This window comes from Simochromis diagramma, unplaced genomic scaffold (assembly GCF_900408965.1).
Source record: "Simochromis diagramma unplaced genomic scaffold, fSimDia1.1 OVJJ01000802.1, whole genome shotgun sequence".
NCBI classification, from domain to species: domain Eukaryota; kingdom Metazoa; phylum Chordata; class Actinopteri; order Cichliformes; family Cichlidae; genus Simochromis; species Simochromis diagramma.
Genome location: NW_024387492.1, coordinates 3,450,796 through 3,475,357, shown reverse-complemented (window position 1 = coordinate 3,475,357; position 24,562 = coordinate 3,450,796). Strand labels below are relative to the sequence as shown.

Below are 24,562 nucleotides of genomic sequence, written 5' to 3'. Positions count from 1 at the left end.
AATTCACAGAGAAACTCGCGGATTCTTCAACTGGCTGCGGCACACCTGCACCAGGGTAAACCTCCGCCTGCCCACTCCTGCTTTAAAGGTGAAAATAGAGCAAAAGGACCGCTGAGTCTTTGACTTTATTTATTTTCTGCTGTGTTTTACTTGCATCTATTTGAAAGAGTGAGTGTAAACACACAAAAAAATTATTTTATGTGCTGGAATGTGCAGAAAATAGGTTTAAATATTAAACAAATTTCTTCCAGTCAGAGAATGGTGCATATAATTAAATTTTTGCTTGATGCATAAAGTTAAAAGGTTAAAACTAATAAAACAAGTTTTAAAAAGGGACTTTTCCATTTGATTACATTTTGTATGATGGATTATGTAGAAAAAGTAGAATTGGGCTGAAAGATCTATCGCTTTATCACCTATTCAGGTTGTAAATCGTGTTTTTAAAAAGTAACTAAGTAATTAATTACTTTTGAAAATAAGTAATCAGTAAAGTAACAGGATTACTTTTTGGAGGAAGTAATCAGTAATTAGTTACTGATTACTTTTTTCAAGTAAGTTGACCAACACTGTCCATGTCTGACGAAAGGTCACAGTCGTGGGCAAAAAGCTGACAGTCTATAAAATTTGAAAAGGTAATTTATTCATACAAAAATCCAAAAATAAAAGTTAAAGCAGTCCGGTGTCCCATTTGAGTACGGAGTAAAAACACACAGTCCAAGGCCAGAGCCCGCTATGCCGCAAAGCCAGCTGCACTCCACACATCGATCACTTTAACAGGAATAGCAGATGTCCTCTAAGACCCACCGTCCTGTAAGTGATCACTCCGGCCTCTACAACTCAACTGCCTTTAGGTTGCGGCATATAGGCCCTGGCCTGCACAGAAAGACAAAGTAACACAGCAGTGTTTGTAGTGTTGGCTGTAAGTAGACTAGTGTATCAGTGCAATTAATTACACCCGCCTCCAATTAGTCCAACTTCATTACAGCCACTGGCTCACTGCAAATGTGACACACACACAACCACTCCCAAAACAGTGCAACTTTACACAATAATATGGAGATTAATTAATACAGGCACATTAGTCCACCTTGTTACATAATAGCCACGTATGACACCTAACTTTATCCTCTTTTTAAACTGCACTTTTTTATTAATTAATAAATTTATTTTTTGGCCTGTCGGATAATATAGAAAAGTTAACATTTTCAGTATTTTACATGAACACAATTGGTGTAGCATATGCTCTAGTTTTATACTATTTCTGTTTTATTGCATTTATTTAATTTCCGGAAGTGTACATTGTTTGGGGGTATAACATTTTAGCTTCCCTTGTGGGGAACAAACACAGTCCGAACTCCTTTCTTCAAACAGCCCGTGGCTAACATGACGGAAAATGGTGAGTGTCTTGTACTGTACATTTGTAAAAACATTGTGTTAATATCTAAAATACTAAAACATAATTTGTTTTTAAGCATGCTTTATTTTATTTATTTATTGTGACGTTATAAGGCACGCTGCATGCTAGCTTTCTAACATACTAATTAGCTAAATACCTATCAACAGGCAGCTTACCCTGAAAGTTGTCTTGTATATATTTGGATGTTGAAATAAGATAGATGTGGTTATTTGACCTAATTAACTTGTAACGTATAATGTTAAATCTTATGCTGTTGAACAAGTTTGTTTTGATAAATATTTGTCGTTTTCTTTCTTACTCACTAATTCGTTTTTAAAGTTAGCTTACATAGCCGTTCTTTTTCTCATTATACTGTATAGTGTACTAAATGTGTACTTGTACTATGTACCAGTGCTTTAATGGGAGAAGGTAATGCACCACTCAATACAGGCCACAGGCTTTTGATGCAGGGTGTCAGCTCTAAATCAATGCACTTGTGCAAGTGACAAGTTTGTCTTTTACTTGGCGTGATGACCAAGTATGGTTAGGAAGTCTGTCACTGAAGGCAAGGCTACAGAGTCTGTGACTTGTTTACTTGTTGTCCTCCACTCAAAATAATTACTTAAATGATCATTAAAAATAATCTTGGAAAGGATTTCCACTTGATTAAATTGCTTTATTTTAGCATCATGTAATTCTGTTATTCCAACTTAATGTACTTGAGTTGGACCAACTTATTTAATTAATGATGAGTCAACGTATTTTCTGCAGTTGAGTCCAACTTAATTTAACTGAGTTGATCCAACCCATTCAAATTACATTAGTCCAGCAAAAGTACTTTATGCTTATAGAAAGTAATTGGTTAACCTAGAATTCTTTTTCGTTGTTATTTTAAGTTTTATTTATTTATGTTAATGTTATTCTTTGGAGTGTTCAACAAAGTCTAGAATCTGGTTAACATGAAACAGTAATGGATTTATAGCAACTTTCACATAGCTGCACTCCATCCATGCATTTTCTTCCACTCATCCTTATCAGGGTCGTGGGTGGGGGGCTGGACCTTTCCCGGCTGTCACAGGTCGCCAGTCTATCGCAGGGCAAACAAGCAAACATATGGACACATTAGGCTTATCAGTGAACGTAACCCCACTAACATGTTTTTTGACTGTGGATTTGAACTCAGGACCTTCTTGCTGTGAGGCAACAGTGCTAACCACTGTGCCATACTCCATTACAAAAATGAAAAATAAAAATAAAGCAGGAAAAGCTATGATTAGAAAGCTTGATACAAAATGTTATGGTTTTGTCCTTGACAGGTTAAACCACAATAAATAGCAATAGCATGCACGTGGTGTGTGAATGCTTTGCTGCCTCTTATGACCCCAGTGGTTTTCCTGTGGTTTAAATTCTGGCGTGATCTTGTGATAGCGCGAGTCCAGGCCGCTAACCACTCTTACACCGCTAGATTGGATCACGTCATCTCAGCAAATGTTAAGTTGTTGAATTTCATGCAGATTGTACAAGATGTAATTAAGTTCACCATAGAAACATTAAATTAATTTGTAATTTGAACAAAATAGACTACATCACAATAATGTGTTTTTGCAGCATACTGCTAGTAACAAAGTGTAGAAAGAAACAATTGGTTCTTTGCTAAGTTGTCTGTTATGTGAGCACACAACACTGGTTCATACCTCGAGTTAGTTGCCTTTTTTAACGCTTGAATGATTCACCACTTATCTGACAATGGTACAAGAACTGGACTAAAAATAACAGAAAAAGCAGCCAATGTCCACAAAAAATAAAATAAAAATAGAGTAAACTTTGAAAAGTATTGTTGCTATAACCTGCAAAATGTGTCTACTTTGCACCCTCGCCACATTTATACAGTTGTCTTTGTAACACTTTATGTGGAAACTTCACACGCAGTGATTTACAAAGAGGCTCTCCACACTAGGGCTGTGCGATATGACCAAAATCTCATATCCCGATATAAGAGATCTATCGTCCGATAACGATATAAATCACAAAAATGTAACATTTTCTGTAAATTCTGTGAATCTCGGGCAGCTCGACTTGCATGAAGTTTTTCCAGCTGGGCGTCGTGGACCTGGAGTCGAGTGTTTTAACCGATGCATGAAACGATACATCTTTAGACATATGTTGTAACGGCCGCCGTTTCTTTGTGAGTATTTATTACATGGCGTGCTGCGGGGAAAAGCCTGTTCTAACATTTCAGTCTAAGGTTTATTTTTTAGCACCTGACGGCTCTTTTTTGCTTCTCATCCTTAAAAACTCTGCATACTCTTTTACCTGATTCGGTTTATTTTGAAAAGTCTCAACAGGATCTTGAGCTTTATTGTGAAAGGGTTATGTGGAAGATAAACAAGCAGACACGCGATGGTTTTATTGTCGTTGTTGCTAACGACAATGCATAAAAACAGGTGTTTGTTCGTCCATAGTGTGGTTATATTAAATATAAGAGAAAGAGAGAACTTTATGAAATGAATATAGCCACTACAGTGACCATCAAAACCATGAAAAAATATTGCTGTAAACAGTTTATTTTGTGACACCACGAAACAAACAATAGCGTAAAATGAAACGATAGATGTTTTTATATCATCATCCGATATATATCGTTATATCGAACAGCCCTACTCCACACTGTAGGTGTACTTGATGTGGGAGTGTACAATTATCACATTGTCCTATATGGTCATATGCAGCGCTTTGTTTTGGGCATTAAAACACTGATTTAAGTTTGTAGAACTGCTTGACTACAGAGGAGAAAATCTTGCACATTCGGTGGAAAAAAAGTCGGTGGAAATTTTTTTTTATTTCATCCACATGGAATAGTGCTTTTTCTATTAATGTGTTAAAAGCAGTTATAGTCTTGTGAAACTGGGTTTCTATTATGAGATTAAATTGTATTGTGTTAAAAGGATATCTGAACAAGCCTCTTGAATGAGAGGAGAAATGAATTTACAAACTCGTAGAAATCCAGTTGGCTTCTTTTTTTTTAAGCTTTTAAAAATAGACAAAAGCATATTTATTTTTTTATATTATGGTCTGTTGATTTATTATATTCAGGGGTTAAAGTGTGCTGGGATGGCATTCTAGCAGCTTTAATTAATGAGCAGTTTAATCTGATAAGTAAATAATTGCACATTATTGAAAAATGAGTTAATTATCATGTGTTGGAGCCTTGGATTGCTTCCAGTGACAGAATGGAGATACTTGCACTGTATTGATTAATGTAATGTAATTAATGTAATCTTACGGCCAGCTTACTCCATCATGGTGCAAATGCAAAGTTTTGATTGTGGTTATTACCAATGATCCCTCTAATTTTTCATGTGTCTGAGCGAACACACAAACTCCCTGGGCGGTCCCTTGGACCACTGTGAGCAACAGCAGACGTGTGCACTGTGGTCACGCCAGCATCGAATCCATCCAAGTCACATGGTTTATTAAAATAATCAAATTACAGCATTTACGTTTATGTTAGACTACTTTTAATTAACTGCTTTAGCCCACTTACAATGGAAATTAAAAAAAGTCTTGTTCATGACCTGCGCAGTATGTTAACACTATTGGAAGTAAAAATAACTTGAGCGACTTGAAAGACAACTTTCTTTTTTTATTTTTATAAAGCTCTGACTTGTATTATGAGTCTGTGGTCTGGGAGAGAGTCTGTAACTCTGTCTGCAAAATACAATATATAATGACCAATGTTGGGCAATTAATTATATAGTTACTTCTTCAAAAAAGTTACTCAGTTTTTTGCAGCTGTTTCCCTAAAAATGCAACTAGGCGTTTAAAAAAACAACAAAAAAAAAACCAAAAACATTTCAAACTATTTACAGAGCAATCAGCTGTTCTGCATCAAATCTGATGCCACACAAATTATTTGTGCCCCTCCAAAAAATAATTTCTGTCCACTATGAGATGAAGGAGAACAACAGCCTGATACCAGCAGGCCTGACAACAGGAGATGTATCACTGCTGTAACACCTGTAACATTCAGCAGTCGCCTCATTGTTCTGACACACAACAAAACTATTGACTACACTACACACTAACTACACAAGACAACACACTAACTTTAAACTACAAACATGCTAAAGGTCGAAAATCTCTCACATCTCAGAAAACCACCGTCACTCCTAAAACTTCCCCCTTTCTAAACAACTAAATGCCATGTTGCCATATCATTTTTTTGATTGGTCGACATGGTACATTTTTCCACCAATAGGAAAGGCTGGTGAGGGGCTGTTTTTGCTCACAGGCTTTCGAGCGTTTTCCTTATAAAAAGCTGTTTTTACCGTTTCTTCCCGCAGTAAATATAAACAACAACAGTATTCAGGAAGAAAACCAAACAGTGCAGATATTTTTATCATAACTCTGATTTTACGTGGCCGATCAACACAAAATCAAAACGGGTATAAAGTCCACATTTTTCCCGTCAGTTGTTCCGTCTGTCCTGCTCACATCTCCAATGGTTGTACACGTTGTCATTAACGTGGCTTCAACTCCATATCAGCCACGCCGCTTTGCTAGCTAAAACACCGGTGTCGGCACATAAGGACGCTGTCGTAGCCTGTCAACGACTTTGATTAGCTGCATATATTTGAATGTGAATCACATTATTGGCTGGACTATGGGATAAGGTGGCATCGTTCTAATCCCATACGGGAGCAGCCAGTCACTTACTGACTAACACTGCAAAACAGAATTGTTAAAGTATTAATTTTAATTTCAATTCAGGTTAGATTTTTTTTTGTGCGCAACGCAGATTTTCTGTGCGCAGAGTCCGTGCCAGCAGTGCGCAATTGCGCACGCACGCAGTTTAGAGGGAACATTGGTTATTACCGTATAGCCCAGGGGTGGTCAACTCCAGGCCTCGAGACCCGGTGTTCTGCAGGTTTTAAACATGTCCTTGATCCATCACAGCTGATTTAAATGGCTAAATTACCTCCTCAACATTTCTTGCAGTTCTCCAGATGCCTGGTAATGAACTACTCATTTGATTCAGGTGTGTTGACCAAGGGTGATGTCTAAAACCTGCAGGACACCGGCCCTCGAGGCCTGGAGTTGGCCACCCCTGATTTAGCCAGTGATAGAGAAGGGGAGCAAGCTCAACGAAGTAATGTTTTTGTTTTTTTTAAAATTTTCTCAAAATCTCAATAAATTTAACAAATAAGAACAGATGTACAAATTAGTACAAATATGTACAAATCTTGTATAGAAACAAACAGTTTCTATACAAGATGTAAGATGTAAGAAGGCGGAAACACTAGAGCAGCAGTCCCCAAACCTTTTTTGCGCCACAGACCGGTTTATGTCCGACAATATTTTCAGGGACCAGCCTTTAGGGTGTCACGAATAAATACAACAAAATAAAACCAGTACCAAAAAAAGATTTATTCATAACACACGGGAAACTAAGTTAACGATTAAAAAAAATAAAGATAAAAACTGATTCAAAACCATAAAAACCATATATTTCACACCCGAGCCTCAACTCTTGTGGCCCGGTACCAAACGACTCCGGTCTGTGGCCCGGGGGTTGGGGACTGCTGCACTAGACATCAGATTTTGGAGCTATATGTGTGCTTTTGTAAAGTCTCTTGCAAAATCCTGTAATATACTGTACTTGTGTTATTCAAATGCGTGTGTGCGAAAATGCCACGCTGTTTAAACTGGTTAGTTCACAGTATTTTGGTGAGATTTTCAGTGATGGACTATGCTGGATTGGTGCACAGCAGGCTGTGTTGCTCATGGTCAGTGATGATTAATTCACTCACCAAATTCTGCATTTTAACCTTACGCTATATTGCCACTGAGTTGAAAATCAGCCATATAACTTGTGAAAAATCTGCTTGGATCTTGTCAGCTAAATCAGCACACGTCAGCTGATCACAGCCTGTATGTGAAGAAGAATCTGAATGTACAGGCTCACAAAACGAGCTGTTACGTGATGTATTTTGTAAGTAATTGTTTTCCCCACGCTACACTGCTACACCTGATCTTAAAGCTTCCCCACCTGTCACATCCCACTTTAATCCCTGATTATAGAAGACAGAGTTATTAGGAGTGGACTGCAGCTTAATTTTCCCAGCCTTTATTTTGACCACGTAATACAGAGCAGACACGAAGAGCACAAGACGGAAGAAAAAGCAGCGAATTGTCCAGGGTGGACTGAAACTCAGGGGCCTGAAGCTTATGTGTTCTTTGCTCAAACATGTGTGTTAATTGCTGTGAGTGCTAACACCTGTGTTTATCTAAATCAAATGGGCTGCAGTAAAAAAATAAAAAAAGCAGCAATTAATGCATGTTCACCACACAGAAACGTGCCACAGATACAAAAAATATACCCCAATAAATACAAATAACAAATACCACAAGTTGGTCACAAACAGAAGTTTCTCACATATTATAAAGGTGTAATGCTTATAGCACAGTAAAGTTTAAGTTACTCTGCTATCAGAGACATATTTGTTCCATGTAACACAGATCCAGCTAATCTGTTGCCAATTCATTTCTTATAAAGTTACAGTCAAAGCCTGATGATGTCACGGTGCGCGGGTCTAGATCCCAGGGTTTTGAGTTTTTGGGATGTTTTCTCTAGTTTTGCACTTTTTGTGATATGGCTCTGCATTCTGGATTGTTGATGTTTAGCTTTCTGTTGTTTCCTAGTGTTTAGATGTCATGTTTGTTTTCCTTCTCCTTGATGCAAGTTTCCCTGCCTTTACTATCTCTGCCTCTGTTCTAAAGATCTTTAAGTTCATTATGTGCTGTGTAGGTTTGTGACTTCCTTCTGGTTTTCAGATGGGATTTATGCTTGAGCTCCTTAGTCTTCTTTTTATGATATCAGTTTTTCTTTCCTTGTGCAGTAGTTCCTCTACTGCTTTAGTTGATGATGTCTTTCTATTCTGTTCCTTCTTTTTTGTGTTTGCTGGCTTTCTGTGTCTGTGTCAAGTTCTTGTGTTTGAGTCCTGGTCTCAGTTTTAGTTATTTACAGTTTTATTTTGATAGTCCTTTATTTAGTTCTACTTCCCTTGTCTCACCATCTGTGATTAGTTTCAGCTGTCCTCTCACTGTCTTGTCCTCTGTTAAATACTCTGTCATGGTTGTGTTTTCTTGTTCTGGAAGAGTCCTACTTTTTGGATTATTTTCTCCTGTCCTGCTACTGGTTGCGTTTTGTGAAAGAACCCATCATTAAAGTTACTTTTTTTTTAGTTTTCTTCTACATTCTGCATTCGGGACCACATCCTGTCTGCCACACAGCCGTCCTTCACAGATGATAAGTTATATGTTAACAATTAAAAGAAAAGGAATTCAGGGTGTTTCATATAGTATTTCTAAATGTGACAAATAGGTAAATGTAACTGCATTTGGCTCTTGTACCACTGCACTGTGTCTTAGCATGCTTATACTAAATTATGTCGAGCACTGCTTGACTAAGTGCTGCCTCACAGAGCTCCTTTTCTGCACAAATAAAGGAAATAACATAATGGAGCCTTTTCTTGATAAAGTGGGAGCACATTTAGATAGTTACTGTGTGTCTGCTTTTAAAAGCTTGCAAATGATCCGGGACAATAATAAACCCATTACTATTATGGCGGTGAAGAAAGGAAGTTTTCATTAGCACAGAGAACCACATAATGTCAAGATTTTTTTTTTTTTTTTTTTTTATAGCTTCATTGTCCCCACCAACGTTTGACTCATATCATTATCTACATGTACTACAAAATGTCATAATTACTGTGAGTGGTATAAGAATGTCAGATGTATACTGAATATCAATATTTTTCCTATCTAAATGCTAATTACTTGATACTTGAACCAGGCTTATAGGATTACTTAGTCATACTGAGCCCGGTGTCTCAGAGTTCTGCTTTATCTGACTTGTTATCTCCAGGTTCATACTGGTTTTCAGTAGTAACGTGATTAACTATATAAACCTTTTGTGTAAACAATTTGTTATATCAATCATGTATTGATTTCTTTTTATGCTGAATAAGGAATCTGTGGGATTAATGTTGGAGCCCCGTGTGTTCAAACTATGTACCAGGTTATGTGTCCAGATATGTGGGTTATATAAAACAGAAAGTATGATGAGTTTAGTTTGTAATTTCTGCTGTGGAAAGTTTGAGAATTATATTTAATTTTATTAATTTAATTTCCTTTAATTCAATTTATTTTGAATTATCCCAAGTGTGAGGACTGTGCAGTTGTTATAGTATATTACATGAAGACAGGCAGTCATTATCACAAGCACAGACAAACGTTTTCCATCCACAGATGTAGTGAAAAAGACGGCTCTGCTCACACCAGTCGGTCTATAGCTGCACCTGAAGAGTAGAAACAAAGTGCAGTGTGGTACTTTGGGCATCTGTGATTGGAGGACAAACAGTATTAATTAACTGTACTTCAGTTTTAAGGTGCACAGAATTAACATTATATGGTGGTTTTGTTTTCTTAAAAATACGCACCCACTGACTACTAAGAGACTGGCCTTAGCTCACTGCTATTCCATACTGAATGATCAATATCAGTTACTATGACAACACTGCGTAAATAAAATAATAAATCAGTTATTCTGTGTAATAGGAATGGAAAGATCATTCTTAATAGCCAGAGCCCCCTAGCTGTTGTTGAAGACATTGCAAGCAAAGTTAAAAATCTAACTCCATGAACATTAATCTTCTCCCCCCTTCCACAGTTTGTTCTACTTCAATTACCCATTCCAAAAGATCTTTAGTCTTATTTGGTGATGTCTTCATATAAGTCTACTATTTCACTGTGTGAAAAGTTTCTTCGGGGGGAACTAGTCAAGATTCATTGGCCATTCATTCTCTTTTTCGAAGTATTCACTGATGAAGATTGCTAATCAAGTTGTGGCAGATTATCGTGCCAGCAATCGAACAAAGTGAAAGTAAAACATAACTGTTTAAAACTGGTTTAACAAAAGTAACTTAATCTTACAACTCTATCTGGGCTGTGGTGTCTTGGGTTAATCTTTTTAATGATGTAACTGCATCAGTAGTTATGGAGTTTATCTAGTTAGTGCTCCTGCAAAGCTCAGTGGAGTCATTTGTTTACTTTTGGGTCACACATCAGCATCTGCTACTCTGTCCTCCTCATCTTTGTAGCCTGGTTGTACCTGTGATTTTTTTTTCTCCTCGAGTGGTGAATCAAATCTCTTCTTTCCATCTGTAGCACATAAGCCTTGTGGTTTGTTGGAGGAGGTTGAAGTGGCTCCCTATTTACTAAATCGTCATTGGAGGCTGATATGTAGCTCTTATCATGTGAAAAATTACGCAGGTATTATAGAGTACTGTGTGATGGTCCATAACCTTGATGGTAATCAAGTATTTTTAATAAAGAAGAGAGGGGAGAAACAAGATGAAGTAATATTAGACGGGGTGTGAAGCAGCCAGCTCTGGCAGTCTTTTGCTGTAAGAAGAGCGATCAGTAACAGGAAGCAAAGTAATGACATGTAGACTACTCATTACTTTCTTGTGTATTCTTACTGTTACCAGTAGATTATATTAAATTAATAGATGGAAGATCAATTATGAAAGACCAGATGAGGTATGATTGACTCTGCGTCTATCTCTGATGGTTCACCACTCTGGGTTGCAGGGATGTGCTCTCCTGCGCATGTACCAGTGCAAGTAAAAGAAATATTGTAAAAAAGTTTTTATTTATTTGTTTATTGATACTTTTTGGAATTTAAATAAAAAAAGGTACACTTTGATATACTCTGTGTATATTACAAGTAAAGTCTTCATATTTCCTTTTGAAGTTTGATGATTGTGGTTTATAGTTGATGAAAATCTGAAATACCTCAAATTATTAGAATATTTTATAAGAGCGATCAACAAAGGATTTACAACGCACAAATATCCAACTTCTGAAAGATACAGTCATTTATATACTCAGTATTTGGGGTTCCTTTACTATGAATTACTGCCTCAGTGTGGCATGGCGTAGTTATGTTCATCTTGTGGCACTGCTGAGGTGTTACTGAAGCCCAGGTTGCTGTGTTATTTCTCATTTTCCTCTTGACTCCATGGAGTGTGGGCTCAGGTCAGCTGAGTTGAATGGCCTAACAAGCACAGTAGTTTCCACTGTGTGAGAAGATGTTAAGTCCTGCTGCTAAAGGAAATCTGTATCTCCATAAAGAAGGTGGTGTTGTCATCCATGTTGCATTCACCTTTTCTACCACTCTTCTAGTCAACTTTCCATTTTTACGCTTACCGGCAGCCCTCCGTGAACAGCAACCGTTTTCAGCAATGATCTTCTGTGGCTTGTCCACAGTTATCATCAAGACAGCTGTTAAGTGGACAGTTTCAGTGATACACAGTTTAATTTACCTTTTTTGAGTTTTATTTTAAAAAAAGAGAGCTTTTTGTGTGATGAAGACTTCAAAAACAAATACTTTCCTGTAAAACTGAATCAAAAGACTGGCCCAATACCATCAGATATCATAATTGCATAACTGATGCATCCCTAACAGGTACATGGGTCAGACATGTGGCAGAGCAGGAGCTGAACACAAGACTCACACTGTAAACATCATCACAAAGCTTGCAGGGAGGAGGTCAAACCTGGGGCTTTGTTGGGTGAAGGACTGATGGAGAAATTTGCAGCGATTTAAAACGGTTAAAACTGTAGTTTTTAACTTTTTAAATTTTGTTTGTCACCATTTTTCCCCCAGCAGAGTGGACCTTGGTGGACACAATTTGGGGTTAACCTTTTTAAATGGAATATAGGTCTTTATGTATTATTTGCATGTATCCAGTTATTTTTAAAAAAAAGACCATAAGACAACCTTTTGCAGGCTTGTCAGCTGGCAGGTAGAGCAATAAAATCTGCCCTTACAAGCATTTCTCGTGAATGATACATGTAAGGCCGTGTTTTGTTTGCTACAGCGCCTTGATAAGAGCAGTGGGGCCCGTTTGTGTCTACTGAAACTTCTAGAGCAGCGGAAGAACAACACCTCCGTTCAATAATGCATTTTTTTTTCTTTAAGGGATTTGAGTGTAATGTATTCAGTCGCTGTGTGGAGGAAAAGTCATTCTAAGAATATTAAATGAAAAGAATCCTAAAGATGGATCATTTATTATTCAGTGATGTGTCATCTCACACGGAGACCGAAAGCTCAAGGAAGACAAAGTCTGAGTGTGTCAGGGACGAACAGCTCCTTAGAAGGATGTCTGTATAATACAACCTACACGAGATCATTATTAGTGCGAGACGATAAGCTTTTTGAGATATAATGAGAAAGATGAGCTCCGATTTTTTTTGGCTCTTATAGTAGTAGGCTATTTTAAAGAATCAATAAAGGGCAATAAAAGGCTATCTACCTTTTTTTTTTTTTTAACTTTACAACTATAAGAAGAAAAATATTTTGGGTTTGTTTCTGTATTAATATAATTATAACACTTTTTTTTTTTTAGAGAAATTCAGCAAGACAGCAATAATTATCAATATTAATTTATCTGTATTTTGATTAACCTTTTTTCTTTATTATATGCAAAAATACTCAAAGTGACAACTTGAAATGTATTATTTTCTTAAGCCCCAAACTAAAATATATTTTCTTTATTGTCATTAATAATAAATAAATTCACTAAATAACTGAAAAGCTGGAGGCAGACAGTTTGACCCCGGGATTAATCAATAACCAAAACATGCACCATTTAAGTTTTTCTTGACTTCGGCTACGTTCACGCTGCAGGCGAAAGCGCATCGAATCCAACTTTTTTGACCCTATGCGACCCATATCCGATCATGGTATGACAGTGTGATTTCTGACAGAAATCTGCAACTATCCTTTGAAGCACCGCTCCTCTCTAAACAGCAATAAGGATCATTATTAGGCCATATGTAAATAACAAAATAACTTTATAACTTAAAGCAAAATTGGGAAAACTTAAAGTCCGAAACGAGTCTTTATATTAAGGGCCATCAGTCAAACAATACTGTTTGCTCTGGGTCTAAACAGAGCGCGTTGTGTGTGACGTCTTCTTTTGCGCATGCGGGCCGCTTTGAGGGTTCACACTAGAGCGCGTTTGCTGTCACATTTTATTTATAGTGTGAACGAGCAGACAAAAAAATCGGATTTGATCAAAAAATCGGAATTGAGCATTAAGACCTGCAGTGTGAACGTAGCCTAAGTAATCAGTGACTGTTTTAGGATGAGAAACACTCACCAGTGCAATTTAGATTGTCACCACTAGAGGGCAGGATTGCTTATCTCAACACTTTTCTTTTGTGTGAGTTTTTTGTAATACTTTTGTCCTGTAGTAAACAGAGTTTAAATACCCGGTTTAGATGTGAGCTTTCAGACACATTACTCTGCACCTAAGGTAAATATTACGAAAAACCTCTTATTGACTGGGTGTTATTTTGAACCACAGTTATTTTAGTTTTTAAATGGTATAAATAATAATAATAATGGTTATTTTAAACGCATCGAGCAACCGACGGTGATTCTCCCTTGTTGAACATTTCAAAATATTGTGTAGTTTGTCTCTGCGTCATCACTAATGTTGGGCTGGTAGAAGATCCCGCACTCCATTAAGCGCACCACAACAATCCTATTTCCACTCGTATCATTGCAGTTAAAACAATCTCCTGCTCAAAGTTATTGATGCCAGCATTTTGTGACCACTAATGCAGATAAAGTTTCAATATTTATCTTTCAGTCAGATAATCATACTGGTTCTCCGAATGTTCAGGAGAAGCATGATAAATGTAGTTTCCATGTGAGAGAGTTAAAACAACTTTGATGGGAACGGTGTTTGAACAGGGCAAGTAAATTCTGGCACCACCAACGGCACTTTCCTGTATTTCTTTTTCAGAGAGGTACATGAAACTCAGCCTAATCAAGGCTGCTGTGCACAAAGGGGGTATTTGTTTAATCATTTTGGCTCTGACAGAGGTATGCGCAGACAGGCTGAACTCACAGCAATCACTTGTGCAGTGTCAGTGTACATGGACGTCTGTCTTCATTCCCAGGGAGTCAAATACTGACATTTTGTCAAACCTGCTGGCGTCACGCAGATACACACAAGGTGTTCTTTGACATTTGTGCCTTGAGTCACTGATCGCAGCAGGAGTATGTTCAGTCTTGCTACAAACTTGCTACATGTATATGTGATGTTTGAATGCAGTGGATATGCTTGAGGGTAATTCTTTTAACACGAAAGTCTGCACTTTAAACCAAATCCTGATCTTTTTGTAAACCTTTACAGGCAGTTGTGGTGCTTAAACTTAAGCAAACAGAGTGAAAACAAAGCACAATTAAGTGCTCCCAAGTGGCACGCGATCTGTGACCTTCTGGTTGACATTCTTGTAATTTAGGCAGCCGCTGCCGCTACTTCTTCCTCGTGTATACTTTGTCACTCTTCCAAACAAGCCTGTTTGCTTTCAGTGTCAAATAATGCCACAGCCCAGAAGCCAAAGGGAACACCTTGTGCACATCTTTGAGAGTCCAGTGACAGTTTTGACACCCTGGGAATGATAAGCCAGGAGGTTTTTCATGTCCAGTGAAAGTCACCACATGTGTGTGAATGGAAGAGCTTCTCGTGCAGAGCTCTCTGATGAATCATACGACTGGAGAGGCACTATGAGCTCTTGTTAGTCTTCACATGTGTTAAGATTATTGAGTCTTATAGGTCGCAGGATTTAGTGTATAATTTGGTGTTGTGCCATACATGCAACAATCCACAAAAATACATTAGAAGTTAGCGCTACGGCACAGTTCCTAGCCCTGTGCCGTAGTGCTAACTTCTAATGTTAACATGAACATGCAGTGACAATGCTAACATGCTGATTTTATGCTTGGCATAAAATTCACCGTCATAACCTCAAAGTTAAGGTGAGCTTGAAGAAATTGAGAGGTGACAGTCATAAACAAACTAAAATTGTCAGTCAAATAACCCTGCATGTGTCTTTCTGGGTCTAGTTCAACAGCACTGTAAGCAAAGTAGTAGGTTGAATTTGTTGATTTATGGTGGGGATATGATGGGGAATTCCCTAAAATATTTGTTTGGATAATCCACCAACTCATTCACTGGCTGTTTGCATACAAAGTCGTGTTTCATGGTGTGGTGTGTTTCATCTCTCAGGGCGTTTATTCAGCAGTCATGGCTGAGAGGTATCTGAAGATTGCAATTGGGATCACTAAAGATGTCCTATTCTTTTTGAAATCATCCCTTTTCATTGCTTGATCTAGTCTCATGGTTCTTCCCAGAGATGTAATGAAGCTTTGGATACAGCTAGCTATATACAGAGCCTGTCACTTTGTCACTTTTTAAACTGACATTTAAAGCCGAGCTAACAGATCTGTTAAATTTATATTTCTGTTGCTTTGATGGTTATTTTGAGATGTTGGTTAACCCACCTCTGTGCTATAATTGCTTCTGTTTACAAACTGTGTCTCAAAGAGGTTCAAGTTTTGCAAAGTTCACGTGGAAATTAAAATTTTGGATCATGCTGCTTGTATTGAAGTATTTTATTTTTTAAGGGTTGTATTTTTTTCTGCTTTCCAGAAGATCTGCAATGATTCGGAGAGCCCCTCTAGCAAGGTATTGCAGCAGGTGGATAACATGCGCTCATATGCCGTTAGGCCAAACTCACTGAGGGTGCAGAATCCAAGATGGTGCATTCGTGTGGCAAAAGAGTTAATTGAGAGATAGGCGAGTAACATCAACAACTGCTATAGCAGCGACCTGGCCAGCATGCAGGTAGGGGAACATGAGCTGACTGTTTGACTGTGACTGAACTTCTTTGAAGGTGTATATGTTCGGTCCCAATTATTGTAATTTCCATCCAACTGCACTTGCAGCTTGCCATTACATGCCTTACTGGCTCTCGCTAGCCTCGGTGAAAACAATATAGGACTTGAAGTAATGAATCTGCAGAGTGTGGGAAGTGAACGTGGAAAGTTTGAGAGCATCACACCGCTGCAGTTGTCAGATTTCTGATGTCACTGATCCAAGATCTTATTTCACCTTCCCTGGATGACTGTTTGATCAAGCGATGGGGCAGGCGCCACTTTAGAGTTGAGATATCTGCCCTCCAGCCATTCTTTTCGAAGCCGTTATTTGCAGCATTTCCCTCACCTCAAAAGTCAAACATTAACCTGTCAGACACAACTTGGAAAGTGCAGTTTCATAGTGATCAGCAGCGTAACTTATCTAGTGACCACCCGAGGCTCTGACAGCACACTGTCAGCGAAGTGTCCACTGTTACTGTACACTACCAGCCCTAAAACAGGAAAGAAACCAAAGCAGGAACTTGATACCTGTTGACACAGTGTTTAAATGACAGTATTCCATAAACACAGAGGTGGTGGGCCGCCTCTAGGGATTTGTAGGGGCCTGCTGCTCCTGTGTACAGTTTAAATAGCATGTAGATGATTAGAAGGATCAAATGGCCAAGGGATAAAACCACAAAGGGGAGCTGTGCGCCGTGTGAAAACACGAAGGTGCCTATAATAATTACTTACGACTTGTTGACTCACTAAAATTACTGTGAAATTGGTCATACTGTTGAGGAAAGCTGCGTTCAGACAGACAGTAATTGCATTTCCTGTTAGTCTCAGGCTTCGTGTCTCTTTCTCACTGTGTGTGACTGAACACCTCTTTCAGCTGGCCCTGATCAGAGCGTAGACTCAACTGACTGTAACAGAGAGAGTCAAAAGAGATCAGGCAATACGGTGCATATTACACTCAAGCCACAATTTGAGTGAAAACCTGTTTTTCATCAGGTTTTTATCATTACCATGAAAATAGCTTCACTCAGACCCCACAAACTGACCAGAGGTTTAACTGAACTTAACAGGATTTTCTGATGCCATTGATTGTTAGGCGAGCGTTCACCTCAAAGCCCAGCTTAGAGCCCGTTAGTCGTGTGTGCACGTATGGCACATATAAAAAGCCCCTGCTGATGGGAAAGGCACTTCCACAAAATAGTAGTAAACGGTTGACTGCATTTGGGCCTCCTTATGGAACTGAGCTGAGAGAACAAGCTCACTCCTCCGTGTCCTGTCTGATAAAAGCAGGGTTTGGACGTTTGCCATCTCTGGGGGCTTGGCAGGATGCAGTGACTCGCTGAGGTTTGAAACCCCATTAAAAATTGTCACTTTATTTTAAGCAGCTGCCACACTAGCGAGTCCCACATCCTTCTGGAAAACGAATCAGAAGCCCAGAGCTGGCTGGGGATTGGCTCGGCTCAGACCATCGCATTCATAGTGTGCTGATCTGAGCTGTTAAAGTTTGTTTCCCCTAGATGACTTTAGGGTAATGAAGGCTTTTAATTTTCCTGTCAGTTGAATTAAAGACGCCTGTCCGGCATGTTGTGTCTTGAGACGCTGGGAATATTATTTATGAAACTTTCTCTGCATATCTGAGCAAACCATTATGATTGTGTGTGGGCCAACCCATAATCCCAACTAGATTTAGTGAAGTTGCTACAGCAAGACACTTTATAGCACAAACTGCCAATTCTCAAGGTTACCCTAAGTGTGAATTGAAGGTCCGTGGATGGTCCCACTTCCTCAGTTGGGAGGTTGTTCTTCCGACTTCACTGCATTCATGTCCTTTTAATTCGGAACGTGGGAAAGATTGATGCTGAAAAGATGATGTGTTGTTTTATAGCTCAGAGGATTTAAATGACACATTGATAGCTGTTTCCAGGACATACAAAATGAATATTGCTTTGACTGGCTTGTTACCAGATTACTGCCGGTAAAAAAACTTATCTAAGTAATCTAGTGTGTCCACTCGGCAGAGACGGCAAAAAATGTTTAAAATGTTAGCAAAAATCTGAAAGAAGCAAATTTCCAACATGAATCAAAAGTGTATTACTCTGACATGTTTCTTTTCTGTGCTACTATTCTGTTTATGTTGCATACCGAATATCCTGCAAGTTATGTACAAAACTTTTTGCCAGCTTTCCAAATTGGTGTTCCAACTTGAGAAGGGTTCATATGAATTTTCCAGTGAGGAACTCCATTTTTTCCAATGATTCCAGTGCCATAAATTACAGCTGGGCAATGGAAAAAAAAAAAAAAAAAAGTCTTAATCACAACTATTTTTTTTTTTCATTCAATACTGATCTATATCACAGTATAAATTAAGTCACTATTTCTGTTAGGAGTAAAAAAGAACCTTTAAGCTTAAGTGAGATGAGAAAGTTAATTTTAGTTTCAATATGAATTGCTTTCTGTGAGATGTTAAACATAATAAATGTACTAACTGTATTCATAATAACTAACATGGGCATTTATAATAAACTAAAATCATAATTATGACTTGGCAGCAGCTTCAAGTGTTACACAAGAACACAAACGAACTGGAAAACTAAGTTCTTTGATCAGTTCCAGAGGAAATAAAGTAGCGATCAACACTGAAGAAAATCTCATACTGTGACTACGGCTTCCGAGGAAAACCATCTGATTGTTTAGTTTGTAAGTGCTGCATTAAGTTTACCAGCCTGTGGCTTAGTTAGAGTTTCAGCTGATAGCGTACAGTCTTCTAACTAAGAACAACAAAGACTGAATTGAGTTGGGCTTAAATTTAAAGCAGTGAACTGAAAAACACTAAAACATTCGGTTTACTTCATGGAAGCTGCAGAGAGTAAATTAGCTAAATTTTCTAATTAGCTCCCTCAGTATGCATACCAGTCCCCCAGTTTCCTTACAGACTGACTCTTGTGCTTTCGTGCACAGTTCTCCAGTTCACAGACCTTGTGCTCTTGTTTTGATGATTTGGTGATGGTGATTTTTTTCCCCCACCATGTACATTTTTTGGAGCCCATCTGCCAGAGATGCCACTGTCAGAGAAACTGACCTTTTACATCTTGTCTTATACATTTCCCAAAATTGAACTCTGAGTCATAGGGAGGTGGCGAGAAAAATGCTGCCCCGTCGCAGGTCTCAGCACTCCGGCCCATTTCTAGAAACAATGTCAATGCACAAGTGAATACAAATGTGCAACGGCAAGTAAAAAGAAAAAAAAAAAAAAAAGAGAGTAAATTAGCTGTCCCTGAGTGTCACCTTTTAATTGAAAGACTTGTGTAGTTTAGTTTTTTGGCTCAAAACAAAACATGGCTGTAGATGTGGGGATGAAGCTCAAGCTGCTGTTGAACTGTTCCTACTAACAATTCTTCCAGTTTCAAATACAGTTCCCAAAGGCACATGAAACAGTTACAATTTAACATTGCACGTATTTGTGTAGTACTATCTGCCCACTAACAAAATGTGTTGTGTGGTGCCTCAGACAAAACAGCAGGGTTGTGTTTTTTTTTCTCACTTCCAGCATGAATAGAAAGAAATGCATACATAACTACATATAAACTTTTCACTCTGTGCAATCCTGTGAAAAATTATGTAGAAGCCCACAGTTCAGTAGCTTTGTAGAGCCATCTCTATCAGCACGTTTTCTTTTCATAAAGTCAAAATAACATTTTGAGAAAAAGTGGAAATGTGGAGATTAAAACTAGAACATCTGCCACAGCTGCTTTACGCTAAACAAAGTACCTTGTGTAGGTGAGTTACTGAAATCATACTTGAGAATCAGTTTTAGTCATATGGAAAATATTTATCTTTTAGGAGATAAAAGGTTAAAATGTAAAAAAGTATAAGATTTATCTGAAAGTACGCCCATCCAAGATTGTGAGCATTATTTTATGCACAGCTCTCTTTACGTCCCATCACGGTGTTTCTGTCAGGTCGCTGGACTTTGACTGCATTGATTCTTTTCTTTTTCTGCCATTCTGTGGGAGATTTGCAGCTGTCCACCCCTGGGAGGATTGTGTCATTGTTTTTAACACACCCATGAATGCTCCAGACTAGCAAATTGCCAAAACATCTGCTTTTATAGATGTGCTCACACTTGCTGATAAACCAGCGGCAACAGCAACAGCTGGTAAACGTACCCTTCTTAAATCCCATGAGAGCAAAGAGAGTGCACTTAATTTTCCACATGACACTACCTTCAGTATTAAGTTGTGTATTTGCCTGATCCATTATTCCATTTTTCACTTCTTTTTTTAATGATATTAAATATATTATTTTACATTTACAAAAACGATTAATAAGAACAGGCTAATAAGATACATAGGCAAGCTAGAAACAATACACTGTGCATAGGCCCTGCGGGGTCTCAGTTTGGGGGATTAACTGGCTAAAAACCTCAAATATTCAGCACAGTTTTTTCACGATTTTATTCTGAAATTTATATATTTCAAATATAATTTTAAATATCTACTCATGAAAAAACATACATGTAAGAGCGAAAGAGTTAAAGATCGTGTGCACATTTATATGACTGCATATTGGCCATCTGTTAAAAGTTGTCCCTAAAAAAACAAACCAATTATGTGATTGTGCTTGACATAAAATCTTGATGACACGTCTTTATTGAAAATGAGGCAATAAAATGAAATTACCTTAGTCTTCCACACTTGCTACTGAATGCTTCTTTTTACCTATTACTGGCTGGCTGTTCTCCATCTTTGTCTCTGTCTGGTTCTGTTTTACACCCTTACACCCACAAATACACACCATCCTCATGTATGTAGAAAGTTTTTTTTTTCTTGCGTGCTGGACATCAAGCTGGCAATTTAGTCCTTATAGCATGCAGATGGTTGGTGTCACTCCAAGGTAAACCTCAGCCCTGCCAGACAGAGTGCACACTACCTACCAGCAGCCTCCGCTCTATCATGGTCTAGTAACATCCACCAACCCTGCGCTTCACAGTGGGCGTCTGCCTAGCAAATCCATATACACAGTCTAGTTCCTGTTGTGGTTCTGTCCTCAAACGCTTAGAGATGAGTATAAACAAGCCAAGAAACCCAGCTGTTTATTGTTACAGGTATATGCAGTCAAGGGCTAGTGATGGGGCGAAAACACGACTGTTTATTTTATATCCATTTCTGAAGTGTGCCTGGAGACACACGGAACAGGATGAATAACACATTAAGGAGTAAAGAAAAAGACAAAAAGCAAAATAATCAACGCAGGATCACGGTGCGTGAATTTTGCTCGAATTTTGCAGCAGCAGCACAAAAAGTCAGTAGAAACATGTCTCCATAAAGCTTTATAAAAAAAACATTTTACAACTGGAAGAAATGAGGGAAAGAAGGGTGAAACGTTTTGTTTTTGTCTATGAAAGTTAAAATGTTTGGCTAGGCTTGGTGCCAGAGTGGAGGACAGCATGCTGTAGTTCCCCTGTTCTGGTGGGCTGTGAGGCAGAGGTCAGCTAAGTCTGCTGAAATCAAATCCAGTGTTTCCCACCCGCAATAACAATGTGGCAGAATGGCCCGAGGCTAATGACACGATTATGTTGTTGTGTTCTGGGATATTCTAACGAGAAGCCCGAGTCCTGCCCATGCTGTCTCTTTGGATTACATAGACATGCAAAGCCTGTCTAAGCAAAAGCCAGGTGCCTGATCCTATCGCCTTTTGTGGAAAGAGCTGAATTAGCGGAACCTTGGTTAAAGTTAGTCTGTGCTCTTAATGAGCTCTCTTATCCTCTTTCATGCTTGAAACCTGTTCAACATCTCTGTCAAATGGCCCTGCAGTATCCACACCTGATGACAAAAACAGATAGAGGGAAAAGGAAAACACCTTTTTAAATGAAATTGTTCCACTGTAATCCTAATGTACGAGTCCCTCGATCAGGCTCAGATAAAGTCAAAGAAAGCTCTTTAAACTCAGTTCAGTATGAAACTTTACTGCTTGGTTTGCTCCGGTCCAAACAGGAGATATACGTTAACGGGACCTATACAAGCTATTTGAAAAGGCTACACTGTTACAAGATCCTGCTTAATCAGAATGAGCCATGGTTTTTAGATGGTATTTAGATACATAATGCTAACAAATGAGGCTTTGCTGTTACAGTAACAAGCTCTTATTGTTATTCCAGAAACCAAGTCTGTCTCTTTCTTGTGTTTGGAGAAGCTTAGACAGTTTCCTGAAGCATGGAGTATTCATGTTTTGGTATGCACATTTTCTTCTTAGTGTGTAATTGGGCGATTATTGCCATGAAGCATCGGTGTGCAAAGTTCACGAATTCAGGATTTAACAAGGCAGCTGTTTGCATCTTTAATATGCTGGATAGGACTTTATTTAATTTGAACTTCAAGTGCCAGTGTTACAATAAGAGAATTGCCGGCGACTCCTATCACTGATCAGATTTTGTCTATCTTAAACCACTTACGATGTTAACACGGGCGCGTAACCATTTTTCTAGATTAGATCTCCACTCAGCGGTCTGCTCGCTATTTGTTCTTTTTTTTTTTCTCCACTTTTTCCCCACCACCTCACACACCTCTCAGCTCTACATCAAGGAATGCATTTTTTCAGTCACGCCTCTGTGCTCCTGACAGGTAGCGACTGCATGAGAGGACAGTTTGTCCCGCAGAGCTGCAGGGGCCCATGTTTGGCTTGGATGCCAATGAATAACATTGTATGGAGAGAGGAAATTAAAAATGCAGGGTTGTAATTTACTGGAGAGTGGAACTGATTTAAAAGCTCTTTTTTTTTCTCCTTCTTGCCGCTTTGCTTGAAGTTTTCCAAATATGCCACAGCTGAGTGTGAACTGAGCTTCGTTGTACCGGCAATAGCGAGCCAGGCAACGCTGCCAGCTCTCTGTACCTTACCCCCCCCTCTCCCCATTACTTCTTGGCGAAGACAGGACCATGCTAAGGTAGACCTTCATCAAATCCAAATGCTAGACATGCCTAACTGATTTCACATCTCAAGTCAAACGCAGCCTTATGTTCTCAAAAGACATGCAAAAGTATTCCCCCCTGCAGGTCGACTTTTGTATGAGCTTCTCTTCTATATGAGCAACATTCTCTAGATTTTCCGAGCGAGCATGTGTTACCTGCTTGTGGTCGCTGCGGATGGCTTCCTGGTGTGACACAGATAACAACAACGGATTAATAGCGTAATGAATCCAGATTTACGAGGCAATCAAGCTTCCATGAAATTGGAGCTCATGCCTTTTGTCGCTGTGCTTAAGTACGCCACTGAATCAGAGCACTTAAAACTGTTTTACTGTTTTGTTTTTCTTTCGCCCATTCCTGTGTGTAACACTGACTAATGACAATGAATTACATATTAGGACAGAGCACCTTACCCCGGCTAGCCGCTGAGTTTAAGGAAACTGCACTCTGATTTTTTTTTTTTTTTTTTTTTACAGCTTTCTCCTTTTATAAACCTCAAATTTGCTGCTGGTAACTCAACCACTTCCTCCCTTCCTGTGAGATCAGGCAGTTAAGCAGGGTGAAGCCAAGCCATGCAGGGGCTGCTGTGGCTTGCAAACAGCTGGCACAGTATTCACTATACCTTTGGCACCTGTGGGTGGGCGTCAACACTGTTGGCTAAACAAACAGGGCCATTATCCAGCTCTTACCGTGATCTTGAACAGAGAATGTAGTGAAAGCGCCACCTGCAGCAGAGGAGGCCAAACAGCATGACGTGTATGATGACTTTTTCTTGACTTGTTCTACAGCCTAAATGTCCAATATATGTTGGTGCTTGTCATTTAGGAGTTACATTATTGTTTTGGTAACACTGAGATGTGGCAGATTATTTTTTTTTTTTGGGGGGGGGTTAAATCCTTCAGCCCTCCTGTAGATGGCGATGTCGCTTTGATTTGAGTAGATTCTATACCCTGGCAAAGCCTAAAACGCAGTGTGCGGCCTTTTTTCCCTAATTGGTGGCATTTAACAGGCATAGTTAAATGTATTTCCCTCTTTCTATCTCCTCACACGATGCTGAAGATAAAAGACATCTCAGAGAGGAGGTGATGCATTTGGATGGGGAGGTTTGGGCTGAGGTGTGGCTAGCTTACACAGCTCATACGCCCATACAAGCATCCGGTTGAACATCAGCTTCCAGGACACAGAGGTAACCTAGATGGATGTGTTTGCATAAAACAAACACAAACTGGAAATGTGTGTCTGTGATGGTTGCATGGAAGACTTGGGCTGCATGGGCACACAGCAGCCGAATTTTCCTAAAACAAGACAAGAAAGTGGAGTGCCAGCTAGACAGAAATAAAATGAGTGAGGAGAGAGGGGGACCCTCCAGAGAGGAGTGAAACTTTCCACAGGTTTGCTGTGTTTATG

General features: G+C 38.9%; 1 long non-coding RNA gene across 2 annotated transcripts in view; it reads left to right on the top strand.

Annotated features, from left to right (window-relative positions):
- The first annotated feature begins 962 nt into the window (after window positions 1–962).
- The window catches only part of LOC120724786, a 68,857-nt gene continuing 45,257 nt past the window's right edge, over window positions 963–24,562 (top strand). The window contains exons 1-2 of one of the 2 annotated variants that reach the window (XR_005693991.1): window positions 963–1,396; window positions 15,970–19,431. This is a non-coding gene — a long non-coding RNA (uncharacterized LOC120724786). Of the gene's footprint in view, window positions 1,397–15,969; window positions 19,432–24,562 lie in introns of those variants that run through there. The other variant, XR_005693992.1, reaches the window with a different exon arrangement.